General features: G+C 38.0%; 1 protein-coding gene, 1 non-coding gene and 1 pseudogene across 2 annotated transcripts in view; 2 read left to right on the forward strand and 1 right to left on the reverse strand.

Annotated features, from left to right (window-relative positions):
* The window catches only part of DCHS2 (dachsous cadherin-related 2), a 270,134-nt gene that overhangs the window by 152,224 nt on the left and 101,222 nt on the right, over positions 1–16,688 (reverse strand). The gene's annotated exons all lie outside the window — the stretch shown is intronic.
* Positions 2,758–2,864, forward strand: LOC131759059 (U6 spliceosomal RNA). Its single transcript, XR_009336388.1, has one exon. It is a non-coding gene; the product is annotated as a U6 spliceosomal RNA (small nuclear RNA).
* On the forward strand, positions 4,952–5,429 carry LOC131758132 (peptidyl-prolyl cis-trans isomerase A pseudogene; annotated as a pseudogene).

Raw genomic sequence — 16,688 nt, forward strand, 5'->3', positions numbered from 1 at the left:
CCCCCAAAGCCACTACGATAGGGGAGAAGGAGAGAGTGAAAGAGGCACTCTGGTTTTTAGCTTCCTCCGCCCAGAAGTTAGGTTCAGCTTACATTTCACTGGCCAGAGCTAGTTACATGGCCCCAACCTAACTCAGAGGGAGACTGGGAAAAGTCAAGGATCTCACAGGCACTTGGTGAATACAGTCTCTGCCACAAGTGCCACTTCATCTCTATAGGAAGACACACATATAAGATTATGTAAGTCACCAAGTGGCCTCTCTATGGAGTGAAATTTAAGTAAGTGGAAAGTCATACCCTGAGAAGGCTTCCCAATATTATCCTACTACAGATTTCATTTTGGCAGTCCTACATTTTTCTGTCAGGCTTTTTGGAGGGAGGTGAACTAGATGACAATCAATCACCTACAATACCTACTGTTCTCAATTAAATCTAGATTGAAAAAAAAATCTATTTTTCATCAATACAATGTACATGCAGAAGCTAAACCTTAATTATTATGCTGCCCAGATGAAACTCCATCCCAATAACATGTGCAACAAGCAAAAGTTCTCCAGAAGCCTGCCCCTTCATCCTACTATATCTTGAACATATAACTAGAATTTGACTTTGGGGGCTATCTGTGTAGCCTAGCTCAATCAGGGGCAAGTTTGCCCCCATGAAGACATTTGGCACTGTTTGGAGACAGTTTTGATTGTCACAACTGGGGAAAGGGTGCTACTGGCATCTAGTGAGTTGAAGCCAGAAATGCTGCTAAACCATGCAGAGAACAGACTCTACAACAAAGAATTATCTGGCTCCAAATATCAACAGCACTGAGGTTGAGAACCCCTGCACCTGATGAAATGCTTAACAACTAGCAATATTATTTCTCTCTTTAATTTTTTTCAGCTGATGACACAGTCTTTAAAATTTATCTTCACTCTCATCTATCACATATTCATGGGCAAAATTATTCATCCTGTGCAGTCAGCTAACATGTTTGTGAGTTATTCTTCTTATCAGATGGGCTGAACCAGGAAATCCACAAACTTCCCCACTACAAAGAGCTAAATTCCAAGTACATTTGGTCTACTACATTCTGTCAGCTGTTATTTAGTAGCCTCACGTTCCCAAAGACACCAAATATATCTTCTAAAACCATATGGTATTGTCAATAACTTTGGCTTGATTGCAAGATAAATACAATGACGTTTAAATTCTAAAAATTCATTCTCAGCCTGTAATAGCACATATTAACAAATAATGTGGCTTATATAAAACAAGTTTCCTTATTTCCACTTTCAAGACCTTTCTTGTCATTTTGGCAAAGCAAAATGTATGGAGTCAAAAGTAGGATAAGAGTACCGATCTCAATTTATGTTAGCAGCTCAGATCCTGAGTTTCAGAATCATGAAGTTAAAACATATTCCTCCTTGTTTTTACTCAACTCCCTAAAAGCATTGGCCTAATATACCAGAACAGCATTTTCTGCCCACTAATAATTGGTTTTGAATGTCTACATATAATTTGGCATTTTTAAGAGGTCTACATTTTCCAATTTCCATTGACTTACACATAAACTTAGATAATTTGAAATAATAGAAAATGGAAATGGCTTTGCCAAATCTTCAAGAGAAAATCCTGATTAGTAAGTAAATAAGCTCAGTGGGCCCTTTCTTCAGAGATAGCAGCTTAAATCAAAGAAGGAAGCATCTGGTCGGAGCCTATTATCAAAATCTTATGGTGCTAAACTGGGGATCTAGAGGAGATCTTGGGAGGATCTTATCCTTGAATCTACTCAAAGAGCCACACTACAGCACCCTCAATGCCATCCTTGTATTCCTCCTCTCAATCTCAATTTACCTGCTTTTGACCGAGAGGAATTTGATAATTTTTACTTTAAACTTATTCTCAGAACTGTTCTCCCTTAGTTTGATCTTTCACAAATTTAATGGAGACATTATAAAGATGCAAGAAATTAATAAAATATTGATATCTCCCTGATTCCATTATTAGCTTCCTGAAATTTAAAGAATTTTTACCACTTCCTTCATTTTAACATCTGGTTAAGGATTTTTCCATATGAATGTGTCACAGAGGCAGGGACAAACTGAGAACACTGGCTCTTGAAAACATGTTTTCATATTCTACAAACAGACTGGATCTATTTGCCTTACCATCACCATCACAGCCTCCCTCTACTTCGGAAGGTATCTTCTTCAACAACTGGGCACCTGCCCAGCCAATCACAGTGGCACCCTGAAACCCAAAAGTCAACCCAGAGTCATAGATAGGGTGATATATTGTTAGCAACACTGTCCTTGACCTGTTGCTGGGCAATCATATCACACTTAATTCAGTGATGTCTGTACGAAAGCCTCAGAGCCCAATCAAAAAAATGAGCGATAAACAAAAAAAGTCCTAGGGGAAAAAAAAGTGGCTGCACTTAATATTTAAAATTAAATAATTCACTTTCATTTGTTCTTACTGTAACTTCCAAAATTTCTACCATGAGCATAAACCAGTTTGAAGAAACAAGGTTATTGACACAACATACTTACACACAGAACTTGAAATAGAAAAAAAGGAGAAAAAGGAATCACAAAATAACTTCTTACATTGAAGTGCTTGGCCAACCATGGATCCTACGGCTAAAACAGGATTATAATATTTCAATGGAAGCTGGATTCAGGATTGGGGACCACATGGAATCAAGTATGCCACTCTCTGTGGCGAGCATTGCCCTCTGAGGAATGCGCCATTAAGACCCTCATAAGTGCTCGCTTCGGCAGCACATATACTAAAATTGGAACGATACAGAGAAGATTAGCATGGCCCCTGCGCAAGGATGACACGCAAATTCGTGAAGCGTTCCATATTTTAAAAAAAAAAAAAAAGACCCTCATAAGCCTCAGGGCCCAACTGTACTCTCCTTGGTATGCATCCTGGACTTTATGGTATGAACGTAAAAAAGGGGATGGCCTTTGGCCATCTCTCTCCAGGGACATGCTCAGATAATGAGAGTCCCTGGTTGTTCCCTAAAGCTAGGAAAAGCAACCCTGGAGGGGAAATTGGTGCCTTTGTGGGAGAAGCCGATAAACCCGCTGATGCAGATAAGATGGTGACTAAGCCTAGATGAAAGACTAGTTCTATAGAACAATGACTATGCAAATTCCCTGCTTTACGGGTATATATATGGCTCTGCTTTGTTATTAAACTTGCCTTGCAACCATCAGTTGCTTGTGCCCTTCTGATCCCATACCTTGGTGCGTTCAGTTCCCTACCCCCTCTCGTCGATTGTTGCTGCACTTTGAGGACCCGCGGCAACTCTCTGAATACAATTTTGGCAAGTTCACCAACGACCAAGTCTAACAATCAAGGCTGGGCCCTTATTTTCTACACCACTCAGCTGCTCATCACACAGTGAATCATCTCCCTCTCACTGAAGCACTTCCTCATCAGACACCACACTGTGACTCTCCTTCTCCTCCTACACCTCACTGACCCCCCTTCAGTTTTCTTTACTGCCTCTGTGTTATCTTTCTGACCTCTGAATACTGTAGTGCCCTGGAGCTCAGTCTTAGGGCCACTTTGCCTCTCAATCCACAGTCATTGCCTGTATCAGGCTGAAAGGTGGTCCCCAACAAGACTTGTCTGCCTTCTAATCCCTGGAAACTGTGAACTTTATTTTACAAAAGAGTGAATATTACCTTATATTGCCAAAGATGTGATTAAGGATTTTGAGAGGAGTTTATCTTGGATAACCCAGATGAACCCTTAATCCAGTGACAAGTGTCCTTATAAGAAAGAGGCAGAGATATCCTACAGATAGAAGAGGAGGAAGCAATGTGGCCATGTAGGCAGAGACTGGAGTGACGCAGCTACAAGTCAAGGAGCACTTTACAGGTAGCAGAATCTGGAAAAAACAAAGAAGGGATTTTCCCTTAGAGCCCCCAGAGGGGCCAAGGCCCTGCTAGATTTTGTACTTGTAACCTCCAGAACTATAAGCAACAACAATTTCTGTTGTTTTAAGCCACGAAGTTCATGGTTATGTGTTTGTTATAGAAGCCCTAGGAAACTAATACATACCCTGAGTGATCTGACCCAGGTCCAGGGCATTAAACCAACATATATTCCCCCAATACTTGGACTTGCACCCCAGATTCATGCATCATCCAATTACACCTCCTCTCAAGTGACTAATAGGCACTTCCAATGTACTACGACCAAACAGAGCTCTTAATTCCCACCGCTCCAAAATCTGCTATCCTCCCAGTGTTTTTAGTGAATGGCACCATCATTCGCTTATTGTTTTGGCAGCCAGAGAGATACTACTGAAACGACACCAAATCATGTCACTCTCCTGCTCAGAATCTTCCAGTGGCTTCTCGTACTCATAAAATCCAGCTCTTTCATTTGACCTCTTCTCTGACCTCACCTCCCACTTCTCTCTGACTCACTCACTCCCCTCTGGATACACTGACCTCCTTGATGAATCCACCAGCTTGTATAACTTACTCCCTCACTTCTTTCAAGTCTCTGCAAACACCACCTAATCCCCCCAGAGGCCTTTCCTGATCACCTTACACTAGACTGTCACCCTCACCTCTGCCATCCTCTGTCCTTGCTTTGCTTTTCTTCAGAGCACTTATCTCTATACTTCATTACGTGTTTTTATGTATTTGCTTATGTAATATGTATCTCCCCCACTGGAACTACATCGCTTTTGCTCCCTGCTACATCCCAGCACCCACAACAGTAGTACCTGGCTCAAGATGAAGATGCTCTAAAACTTTGTTGCAGGAATGAAGGAATCTAATATTGTACATAAAATGCAAGCATGTTTTAGAAATAGCTTTTATAGCTAATCTAATCTATTTTGACTTTAGAAAAATTGCATAAGTATAAGAACAAAATAGCTTTACAGATACCAGGGCCACCCTCCTGGAGCTTCATGGAGCTGCCCAGACATGTTCTTTGACATGGCCACCGCCAGTGAGCTCTTGGGCCACATCTTCTTTGAGTTGTTTCCAAACAAATTCCCAAGGGCAAGCAGAAATCTTTTGTGCTCTGAGCACTGGGGAGAAGGAATTTGTTACAAGAGCTCCTACTTTCAAAGAATTATTCCAGGGTTCATGTTCCAGGGTGGTAACTTCACATGCCATTATAGCACTGGCAGCAAGTCCCTCTAAGGGAGAAATTTGATGATGACAATATTATCCTGAAGCATAGGGACCCGGGTATCTTGTCCATAGCAATGCTGTACCCAACATTAATGGTTCCAGGTTTTTCATCTGCACTGCCAAGACAGAGTGGTTGAATGACAAGCATGTGGTCCCTGGCAAGGTGAAAGAGGGCATGAATATTGTGGAAGCTATGGAACGCTATGGGACTAGGAATGGCAAGACCAGAGAAAACATCACCGTTGTCCACTGTGGACAACTCTAATAAATTTGGCTTGCATTTTATCTTAACCACTACACCATTCCTTCTGCAGCTCAGGAGAGCACCCATCATCCCTGTCTGCACGCATCATTCTATAATGTCTGTGTTCTCACTGCACTTCTTTGGGTTCCACATTTTCCTTGTCCCCCTCCAAGACTTGCTGGACTGTAGAGTTAAGTTTATGATTACGAAATAAAAATTAAACAACAAAAATAAAAGAACAAGATATTTCATAACACCCATCAAACACTCATTGAGGAATAATTTTTTATTCGTAAAAGACAATCCATTAATCAATCTATATCATCATAGAATAAAATCCAAAATGCTAAAACTTGCAAAAGAAAAAGAAAACTATCCTCAGGCACGTGGAACTATTCAGAAATTGGAAACAGAACTGTATTTTATTTTCATTTTTTAAAATGTATTTTCAGAGTAGTCGATAGAGCTGTTAGATGAATAAACTGAATATATACTCTCAAGTTACAATTTTAAAAAAGCTTACTTTTCTGATAATGTTTTTATTGCCTTAACTGAGGAATGGGATTAAACGACCATTAATCCTACTACTTATTGCCCTTCTCCCCACCTCCCCCCCAAAAAAACAGCCAAAGGAAATGTTGTGAAAAGAGACCAGTGGGTAGGGGTGGGGTGGTAACTTGTTTTATGAGTTATTACAAAGTGTTAAATTAAAAAACAGTGTGATCTCAAAAAAAAAAAGAGAATTAGCAGGCAGTTCAGTAGAACACAAAAGTAAGTCCTGAAAAGGATCTTGGTAAACTTTTTTTTTTGTATATTACAAAGAAAACATCATAAACCACTGAGGAATGTGGGTTTATCCACATAAGTTGCTAGAAAAATTGGCAAAGTACATGGGGAAAAAAATTAAGTTTGCTATTAAACTCACACCAAAATAAATTCTACACAGATATGTTAAATGTAAATAATGAAATCATTTAAAGCACAATGAATATATAGGGGAATTCTTGGATGATTCTTACATTGTAAAGAAATTTCAAAGCAAAAAGGAATTACAAAACTAAAACAGATGAACAGAAATCACAAAGGGAAAAGTCAATACACTGACTATATAACCGTTTAAAACTCTATTTCAAAAATACCACACACACAAAAATTTCATTGCAAATTAGTTATGACATCTGTAAGAAATGTAAAAAATATTAATATGGAAATAAATTTTAAAAAATAAAAATACTGATTTCTCATTACAAAAAATTTAGACAAAGGACATAAACGATTCACAAAGAATAAATGTGTGTAAGATTTTCAACCTCACTAGTAGTGAAATAGGTGAAAAATAAAATAATATGTTTCAAGTACTGGCAATTATTAAAATTGGTGACCATTAAAATAATTGGCAACTATTAAGTTAATAGCAAATTGGCAATCATTAAAATAATATATTAAGTGTGGCAATGATGATATAAATATGCTCTTTTTTAAAGTCTTTATTAGAGTATAATTGCTTTACAATGGTGTGTTAGTTTCTGCTTTATAACAAAGTGAATCAGTTATACATATACATATGTCCCCATATCTCTTCCATCTTGTGTCTCCCTCCCTCCCACCCTCCCTATCCCACACCTCTAGGTGGTCACAAAGCACTGAGCTCATCTCCTTGTGCTATGCAGCTGCTTCCCACTAGCTATCTATTTTATGGTTGGTAGTGTATATATGTCCATGCCACTCTCTCACTTTGTGCCAGCTTACCCTTCCCCCTCCCCATATCCTCAAGTCCATTCTCTAGTAGGTCTGTGTCTTTATTCCCATCTTGCCCCTAGATTCTTCATGACCTTTTTTTTTTCTTAGATTCCACATATATGTGTTAGCATATGGTATTTGTTTTTCTCTTTCTGACTTACTTCACTCTGTATGACAGACTTTAGGTCCATCCACCTCACTACAAATAACTCAATTTTGTTTCTTTTTAAGGCTGAGTAATATTCCATTGTATATATGTGCCACATCTTCTTTATACATTCATCTGTTGATGGACACTTAGGTTGCTTCCATGTCCTGGCTATTGTAAATAGAGCTGCAATGAACATTGTGGTACATGACTCTTTTTGAATTATGGTTTTCTCAGGGTATATGCCCAGTAGTGGGATTGCTGGGTCGTATGGTAGTTCTATTTTCAGTTTTTTAAGGAACCTCCATACTGTTCTCCATAGTGGCTGTATCAATTTACCTTCCCACCAACAGTGCAAGAGGTTCCCTTTTCTCCACACCCTCTCCAGAATTTATTGTTTGTAGATTTTTTGATGATAGCCATTCTGACCCGTGTGAGATGATATCTCATTGTAGTTCTGACTTGTAGTTCTCTAATGATTAACGATGTTGAGCATTCTTTCATGTGTTTGTTGGCAATCTGTATATCCTCTTTGGAGAAATGTCTATTTAGTTCTTCTGCCCATTTTTGGATCAGGTTGCTTGTTTTTTTGATATTGAGCTGAATGAGCTGCTTGTAAATTTTGGAGATTAATCCTTTGTCAGTTGCTTCATTTGCAAGTATTTTCTCCCATTCTGAGGGTGTCTTTTCATCTTGTTTATGGTTTCCTTTGCTGTGCAAAAGCTTTTAAGTTTCATCAGGTTTTGTTTTTATTTTCATTTCTCTAGGAGGTGGGTCAAAAAGGATCTTGCTGTGATTTATGTCATAGAGTGTTCTGCCTATGTTTTCCTCTAAGAGTTTGATAGTGTCTGGCCTTACTTTTAGGTCTTTAATCCATTTTGAGTTTATTGTTGTGTATGGTGTTAGGGAGTGTTCTAATTTCATTCTTTTACATGTAGCTGTCCACTTTTCCCAGTAACACTTATTGAAGTATGCTCTCATTTTTAAAGCCTATCTGGAAAGTAACTTTGTTTTTACCATATACATATGGTAAGCATTCTCCCAAACTAAAAAATATACCTTAACGCAGTTAGTATATTTCTAGGACTATATGTAGACAAATATTTGTATAAAAGACATATAATGTGGCATTATTTATTCTAAAACTGAAATGCCCATAATTAAAGAATTATTAAATAAATTATAAATTCATCCATAAGATAGAATTCAGTGTAGTCATGGAAACTATGTCTATACATAAGACATATATTAAGTAAGAAAGGAAAAAGGCAAGTAAAAAATTATATATAAAAATCCCATTTATGCAAAAAAATCCAATATATAGAATAAAAATTAAAAGGAAATAAACCAGAGGAGGGAACACTTCCAAACTCATTTTACAAGGCCAGCATTACCTTGACACAAAAAGCAGATAAGGACACTACAAGAAAAGAACATTACAGGCCAACATCCCTGATGAATATAAATGCAAAAATCCTCAACAAACCATTAGTAAACCAAATTCAATAATACATTAAGAAGATTATGCACTATGATCAAGTGTGGTTCAACATCCACAAATCCATCAATGTTATATTCTACATTAATAAAATGAAGGATAAAAAATCATGTGATCATCTGAATAGATGCAGGAAAAGCATTTGACACAAAATTCAACATCTATTCATGATAAGAACTCCCAAAAAATTAGGCATAGAAGGAACATATCTCAACATAATAAAGGCCATATATGACAAGCTAACATATATGACAAGGCCATATATTACAGCTAACATCATACTGAATGGTGAAAAGCTGAAAGCTTTTCATCTAAAATCAGGAACAAGACAAGGATTTCCATTCTCATCACTTTAATTCAACATAGTAATGAAAGTCCTAGCCAGAGCAATTAAGCAAGAAAAAGAAATAAAAGGCATCCAAATCAGAAAGGAAGAAGTAAAACTGTCTTCATTTTCAGAGGACATTATATTATATACAGAACACCCAAAAACCTTAACAAAAAAAGTGTTAGAACTAAGTGAATTCAATGAAGTTGCAGGATACAAAATCGATATACAAAACTCTGTTGCATTTCTAAATTCTAATAATGAACTATCAGAAAAAGAATTTTTTTAAAAATCCCATTTACAATTGCATCAAAAGGAATAAAATACCTAGCAATATAGTTAACTAAGGAGGTGAAAAACTTTATATTGAAAGCAATGAGACATTGATGAAAGAAACTGAAGGAAGTAAATAGAAATATATTCTGTGCCCATGGATTGGAAGAATTAACATTGTTAAAATGTCCATTCTACCAAAGCAATCTACAGGTTCAGTGTAATCCCAAATGAAATTCCAATGGCATTTTTCACAAATATAGAACAAACAATGCTAAAACTTGTGCAGAACCACAAAAGTCCCCAAATAGCCAAAGCAATCTTGAGAAAGAAGACCAAAGCTGGAGGCATCTCACTTCATGATTTCAAATTATATTATGAAGCTATAGTAATCAAAACAGCATGGTAGGGCATCCCTGGTGGCGCAGTGGTTGAGAATCCACCTGCCAATGCAGGGGACACGGGTTTGTGCCCTGGTCTGGGAAGATCCCATATGCCGCGGAGCGGCTGGGCCCGTGAGCCATGGCCACTGAGCCTGCACGTCTGGAGCCTTTGCTCCGCAACGGGAGAGGCCACAACAGTGAGAGGCCCGCGTACCACAAAAAAAAACAAAAAAATAAAAACAGACACATAGATTAATGGAACAGGATAGAGAGCCCAGAAAGAAACTCACGCATATATGGTCAATTCATTTACAACAAAGGAGCCAGGCATATACAATGACGAAAGGACAGTCTCATCAATAAATAGTGTTGGGAAAACTGGACAGCCACATGCAAAAGAATGAAACTGAACTACTATCTTATATCATACACAAAAATTAATATCATACTCAAAATGGATTAAAGATTTGAATGTAAGACTTGAAGCCATAAAACTCTGAGAAATAAACATAGTGGAGGACTTCTCTGGTGGCAGAGTGGTTAAGAATCTGCCTGCCAGTGCAGGAGATGCAGGTTCGATCCCTTGTCCGGGAAGATCCCACATGCAGTGGAACAAATAAGACTGTGTGCCACAACTATGGAGCCTGCACTCTGGAGCCCGTGAGCCACAACTACTGAGCCCACATGCTGCAACTACTGAAGCCCGCATGCCTAGAGCCCATGCTCCACAACAAGAGAAGCCACTGCAATGATAAGCCTGTGCACCGCAACCATGAGTAGCTCCCGCTTGCTGCAACTAAAGAAAGCCCACACACTGCAATGAAGACCCAATGCAGCCAAAAAATAAATAAATTTTAAAAAAATTTTTAAAAACATAGTGGGTAACTTCCTTAACACTGGTCTTATAATTATTTTTTAGATTTGACACCAAAAGCAAAGATAACAAAGCAAAAATAACAAGTAGGACTACATCAAACAAAAAAGCTTCTGCACAGCAAAGGAAACCATCAACAAAATAAAAAGAAAACCTATGGAATGAAAAAATTGCAAGTTATATATCTGATAGGGGTTAATATCCAACATATATATTAAAAAACCTCATATAACTCAATGGAAAAAAGGTCTAATAAAAAATAGGCAGAGGATCTGAATAGATATTTTTCCAAAGAAGACATACATGTGGTCAAAGGTACATGAGAAGGTGCTCAACATCACTAATCATCAGGAAATGCATATCAAAACCATAACTAGACCAATACCTTACACCTGTTAGAAGGGCTTATCATCAGAAAGAAAAGAAATAACAAGTAGTGGCGAGGATAAGGGGAAAAGGGAACTTTCATGCACTGTTGGTGGGAATGTAAGTTGGTGCAGTCACTATGGAAAACAGTATGGAGGTTTCTCAAAAAATTAAAAACAGACCTACCATATGATCCAGTAGTCCCACTACTGAGTTTATATCCAAAGGAAATATAAACAGTATCTCAAAGAGATATCTGCACCCCATGTTAACTGCAGAGTTATTTACAATAACCAAGATATAGGAACAATTTAAGTCTCCATCAATGAATGAATGGATAAAGAAGATCTGGTATGTTTATACACAATGGGACATTATTCAGCCATGACAAAGAAGAAAATCCTGTCATGTGCCACAACATGGATGGACCTTGAGGGCATTATGCTAAGTGAGATAAGTCAGACAAAGACAAATACTGCATGGTATCACTTATAGGTAGATATTTTTAAAAAGAGTCAAACTCATAGATACAGATAGTAGACAAATGTTTGCCTGGGGTGGGAGAAAGAGGGAGAAGCTGGTAAAAGGGTACAAAACTTCAGATATAAGATGAATAAGGCCTGAGGATCCAATATAAAACATGGTGACTACAGCTGATAATCCTGTACTGTTTAACTGAAATTTGCTAAGAGACAATTTTTTTGTCCAAATTTTCATAGAGATAGTTTTATTGAAACAATATTATGAAAAAGAAGTTGAGCATCAAAAATACAAAACCTAAAAAGAATTGTATTTATAGGTATTTGCCATCCATTTATTCAGCTTTTTGAGAGTGCATCCTCTAGTACTTCATTCTTGAAGACCCACTAAGCGCAGATGTATAAGAGTTACAGGCCTAGGTTATCACTGATTGCTGAAGCAGGGGTCTGCAAACATTTTCTGTAAAGGGACAGATAATATATATTTCAGGCTTTGCAGCCCATAAGGCCTCTTTTACAGCCATTCAACTTTGCCATTTTAGCATGAAAGAGCCACAGACAACATGTAAATGAATGGCTTTGTTCCAATAAAAGTTTTATTTATAAACACCAAATTTGATTTTCATAACATTTTCACTTGTCACAAAATATTATTTCTCTTTTTTTTCAATCATTTGAAAATATATAAATGTTCTTAGCTCACAGGTGCTACAAAAACAGGCAACAGACCAGATCTGGTCCATCTGCCATAGTTTGTCAATCCCCAATCTAAAGCATAGGGAGAAATCTTCTCTTAGGAAAAATGGTCAGTGCTTCAGGCCCAAGAGAGTAACTTTGAAGTGACTTCAGTCTAAAGTGTATCAGGGGCTCATTTGAGATCCTGTATTTGAGCTGGTTTTATTTGCAAGTTTACTCTCCATTCATTGCTGCCTCTATGTTGTATTCCTACAGTAAAGCTAAATTATAAAACAGAAGAAGAAGCAGCAGCAGCAGCAGAGGAGGAAGAAGAACCAAACGATTTTATTTTATTTCAGGGCCCAGCCAATGCTTTCGGTCCATTAATTTTTTATATTATGCCTTTATAATGCTTGTCATTGGAAAAACTAAAACTAAAAACATTATCTACGTTTGTGAAGCTCCTTTTAAACTTAACTGTAAACATGCATACACACACACAAACACACACACACAGTCACTCAAATCTAGCAAAATTAAAAACCTCAAACCCTCCAGTGTACTGATGCTAAAGGGAATCAAAAAAAAAAAGTGAAAGGAATAGAGTCTCCCAGCCCCACAGCACACAGAAGTGCTCCTCCCAGAGCTCTTTTCTACCAATAACACTGTTTTCATGAGGTCGAATCTTCCAACACAGTTAAGAGACTCAACCTTAAAAGAACGATTAACTGATATTTATGGCATAAAAATTAGGTTGCCAGTAGCTGATTCCCTGATTGGTATGCTCAAAATCCTACTTGCCTTTGATTTATTAACTAATTTCAGTGATATGATTTAGATATTTGATATTCTTAATAATCTTGTGGCAAAAGAACAGATAAAATACTGGTAGCAATGTTAAGTAAGTGGTTGACTCAATACTAACATTCAAAAATCAACTCACTTCGACTCCCTCTTGTGAGAACACCAGAATCACAACTAGCTGCTGGATAATCATCGACAGGAAGACACTGGAACTCACCAAAAAGGATACCCCACATCCAAAGACAAAGGAGAAGCCACAATGAGATGGTAGCAGGGGCACAATCACAGTAAAATCAAATCCCATAACTGCTGGGTGGGTGACTCACAGACTGGAGAACACTTATACCACAGAAGTCCACCCACTGGAGTGAATGTTCTGAGCCCCACGTCAGGCTTTCAAACATGGGGGTCCGGCAATGGGAAGGGGAATTCCTAGAGAACTAGACTTTGAAGGCTACTGGGATTTGACTGCAGGACTTCTACAGGACTGGGTGAAACAGAAACTCCACTCCTGGAGGGCAAACACAAAGTAGTATGCACATGGGGAACCAGGGGAAGGAGCAGTGACCCCAGGGGAGACTGAACCAGACCTACCTGCTAGTGTTGGAGGGTCTCCTGCAGAGGCAGGGGGTGGTTGTGGCTCACCGTGGGGACAAGGACACTGGCAGCAGAAGTTCTGGGAAGTACTCCTTGGCGTGAGCCCTTCCAGAGTCTGTCATTAGCCCCACCAAAGAGCCCAGGTAGTCTCCAGTGTTGGGTTGCCTCAGACCAAAGAATCAGCAGGGAGGGAGCCCAGCCCCACCCATCAGCAGTCAAGCAGATTACAGTTTTACTGAGCTCCGCCCACCAGAGCAATAGTCAGCTCTACCCACCACCAGTCCCTCCCATTAGAAAATTTGCACAAGCCTCATAGATAGCCTCATCCAGCAGAGGGCAGACAGCAGAAGCAAGAAGAACTACAATCCTGCAGCCTGTGGAACAAAACCACATTCACAGAAAGATAGATAAGACGAAAAGGCAGAGGGCTATGTACCAGATGAAGGAACAAGATAAAACCCCAGAAAAACAACTAAATGAAGTGGAGATAGGCAACCTTCCAGAAAAAGAATTCAGAATAATGATAGTGAAGATGATCCAGGACCATGGAAAAAGAACGGAGGCAAAGATCAAGAAGATGCAAGAAATGTATAACAAAGACCTAGAAGAATTAAAGAACAACCAAACAGAGATGAACAATACAAAGACTGAAATGAATACTACACTAGAAGGAAGCAATAGCACAATAACTGAGGCAGAAGAACGGATAACTGACCTTCAAGACAGAGTGGTGGAATTCACTGCTGCAGAACAGAATACAGAAAAAAGAATGAAAAGAAATGAAGACAGCCTAGGAGACCTCTGGGACAACATTAAACACAACAACATTCACATTATACGGGTCCCAGAAGGAGAAGAGAGAGAGAAAGGACCCAAGAAAATCTTTGAAGAGATTATAGTCGAAAACTTCCCTAACATGGGAAAGGAAATAGCCACCCAAGGCCAGGAAGCACAGCGAGGCCCATAGAGGAAAAACCCAAGGAGAAACACGCCAAGACACATAGTAATCAACTTGGCAAAAATTAAAGACAAAGAACAATTATTGAAAGCAGCAAGGGAAAAATGACAAATAACATACAAAGGAACTCCCATAGGGTTAACAGCTGATTTCTCAGCAGAAACTCTACAAGCCAGAAGGGACTGGCATGATATACTTAAAGTGATGAAAGTGAAGAACCTATAACCAAGATTACTCTACCCTGCAAGGATCTCATTTAGATTTGATGGAGAAATCAAAAGCTTTACAGACAAGCAAAAGCTAAGAGAATTCAGCACCACCAAACCAGCTCTACAACAAATGCTAAAGGAACTTCTCTAAGTGGGAAACACAAGAGAAGAAAAGGACCTACAAAAACAAACCCAAAACAATTAAGAAAATGGTCACAGGAACTTACATATTGATAATTACCTTAAACGTGAATGGATTAAAAGCTCCAGTCAAAAGACACAGGCTTGCTGAATGGATACAAAAACAAGACCCATATATATGCTGTCTACAAGAGAAACACTTCAGACTTAGGGACACATACAGACTGAAAGTGAGGGGATGGAAAAAGATATTCCATGCAAATGGAAATCAAAAGAAAGCTGGAGTAGCAATACTCATATCAGATAAAATAGATTTTAAAATAAAGAATGTTATAAGAGACAAGGAAGGACACTACATAATGATCAAGGGATCAATCCAAGAAGATATAACAATTATAAATATATATGCACCCAACATAGGAGCACTTCAATAATAAGGCAACTGCTAACAGCTATAAAAGAAGAAATCAACAGTAACACAATAATAGTGGGGGACTTTAATACCTCATTTACACCAATGGAGAGATCATCCAAAATGAAAATAAATTGGGAAACAGAAGCTTTAAATGACACAATAGATCAGATAGATTTAATTGACATTTATAGGACATTCCATGCAAAAACAGCAGATTACGATTTCTTCTCAAGTGCGCATGGAACAATCTCCAGGATAGAACACATCTTGGGTCACAAATCAAGCCTCAGTAAATTTAAGAAAATTGAAAACATATGAAGCATCTTTTCTGACCATAGTGCTATGAGATTAGAAATCAATTACAGGGAAAAAAGCATAAAAAACACAAACACATGGAGGCTAAACAATACGTTACTAAATAACCAAGAGATCACTAAAGAAATCAAAGAGGAAATCAAAAAATTCCTAGAGACAAATGACAATGAAAACACAATGATCCAAAACCAATGGGATGCAGCAACAGCAGTTCTAAGAGGGAAGTTTATAACTATACAAGCCTACCTCAAAAAACAAGAAAAATCTCAAGTAAACAATCTAACCTTATACCTAAAGGAACTAGAGAAAGAAGAATAAAAAGACTCCCAAAGTTAGCAGAAGAAAAGAAATCTTAAAGATCAGAGCAGATATAAATGAAACAGAAACAAAGAAAACAATAGCAAAGATCAATAAAACTAAAATCTGGTTCTTTGAGAAGATAAACAAAATTGATAAACCATTAGCCAGACTCATCAAGAAAAAGAGGGAGAGGACTCAATAAAATTAGAAATGAAAAAAGGAGAAGTTACAACAGACACCGCAGAAATACAAAGCATCCTAAGAGACTACTACAAGCAACTCTATGCCAATAAAATGGACAACCTGGAAGAAATGGATAAATTCTTAGAAATGTATAACCTTCCAAGACTGAACCAAGAAGAAACAGAAAATATGAACAGACCAATCACAAGTATTGAAATTGAAACTGATGAAAAATCTTCCAACAAACAAAAGTCTAGGACCAGAGGGCTTCACAGGTGAATTCTATCAAACATTTAGAGAAGAGCTAACACCCATCCTTCTCAAACTCTTCCAAAAAATTGCAGGGGAAGGAACACTCCCAAACTCATTCTATGAGGCTACCATCACCCTGATACCAAAACCAGACAAAGATACTACAGAAAAAGAAAATTACAGACCAATATCACTGATGAATATAGATGCAAAAATCCTCAACAAAATACTAGCAAACAGAATCCAACAACACATTAAAAGGATCAAATCCCATGATCAAGTGGGATTTACCCCAGGGATGCAAGGATTCTCCAGTATATGCAAATCAATCAATGTGTTATA

This window comes from Kogia breviceps, chromosome 6, assembly GCF_026419965.1.
Source record: "Kogia breviceps isolate mKogBre1 chromosome 6, mKogBre1 haplotype 1, whole genome shotgun sequence".
Taxonomy (NCBI): Eukaryota; Metazoa; Chordata; class Mammalia; order Artiodactyla; family Physeteridae; genus Kogia; species Kogia breviceps.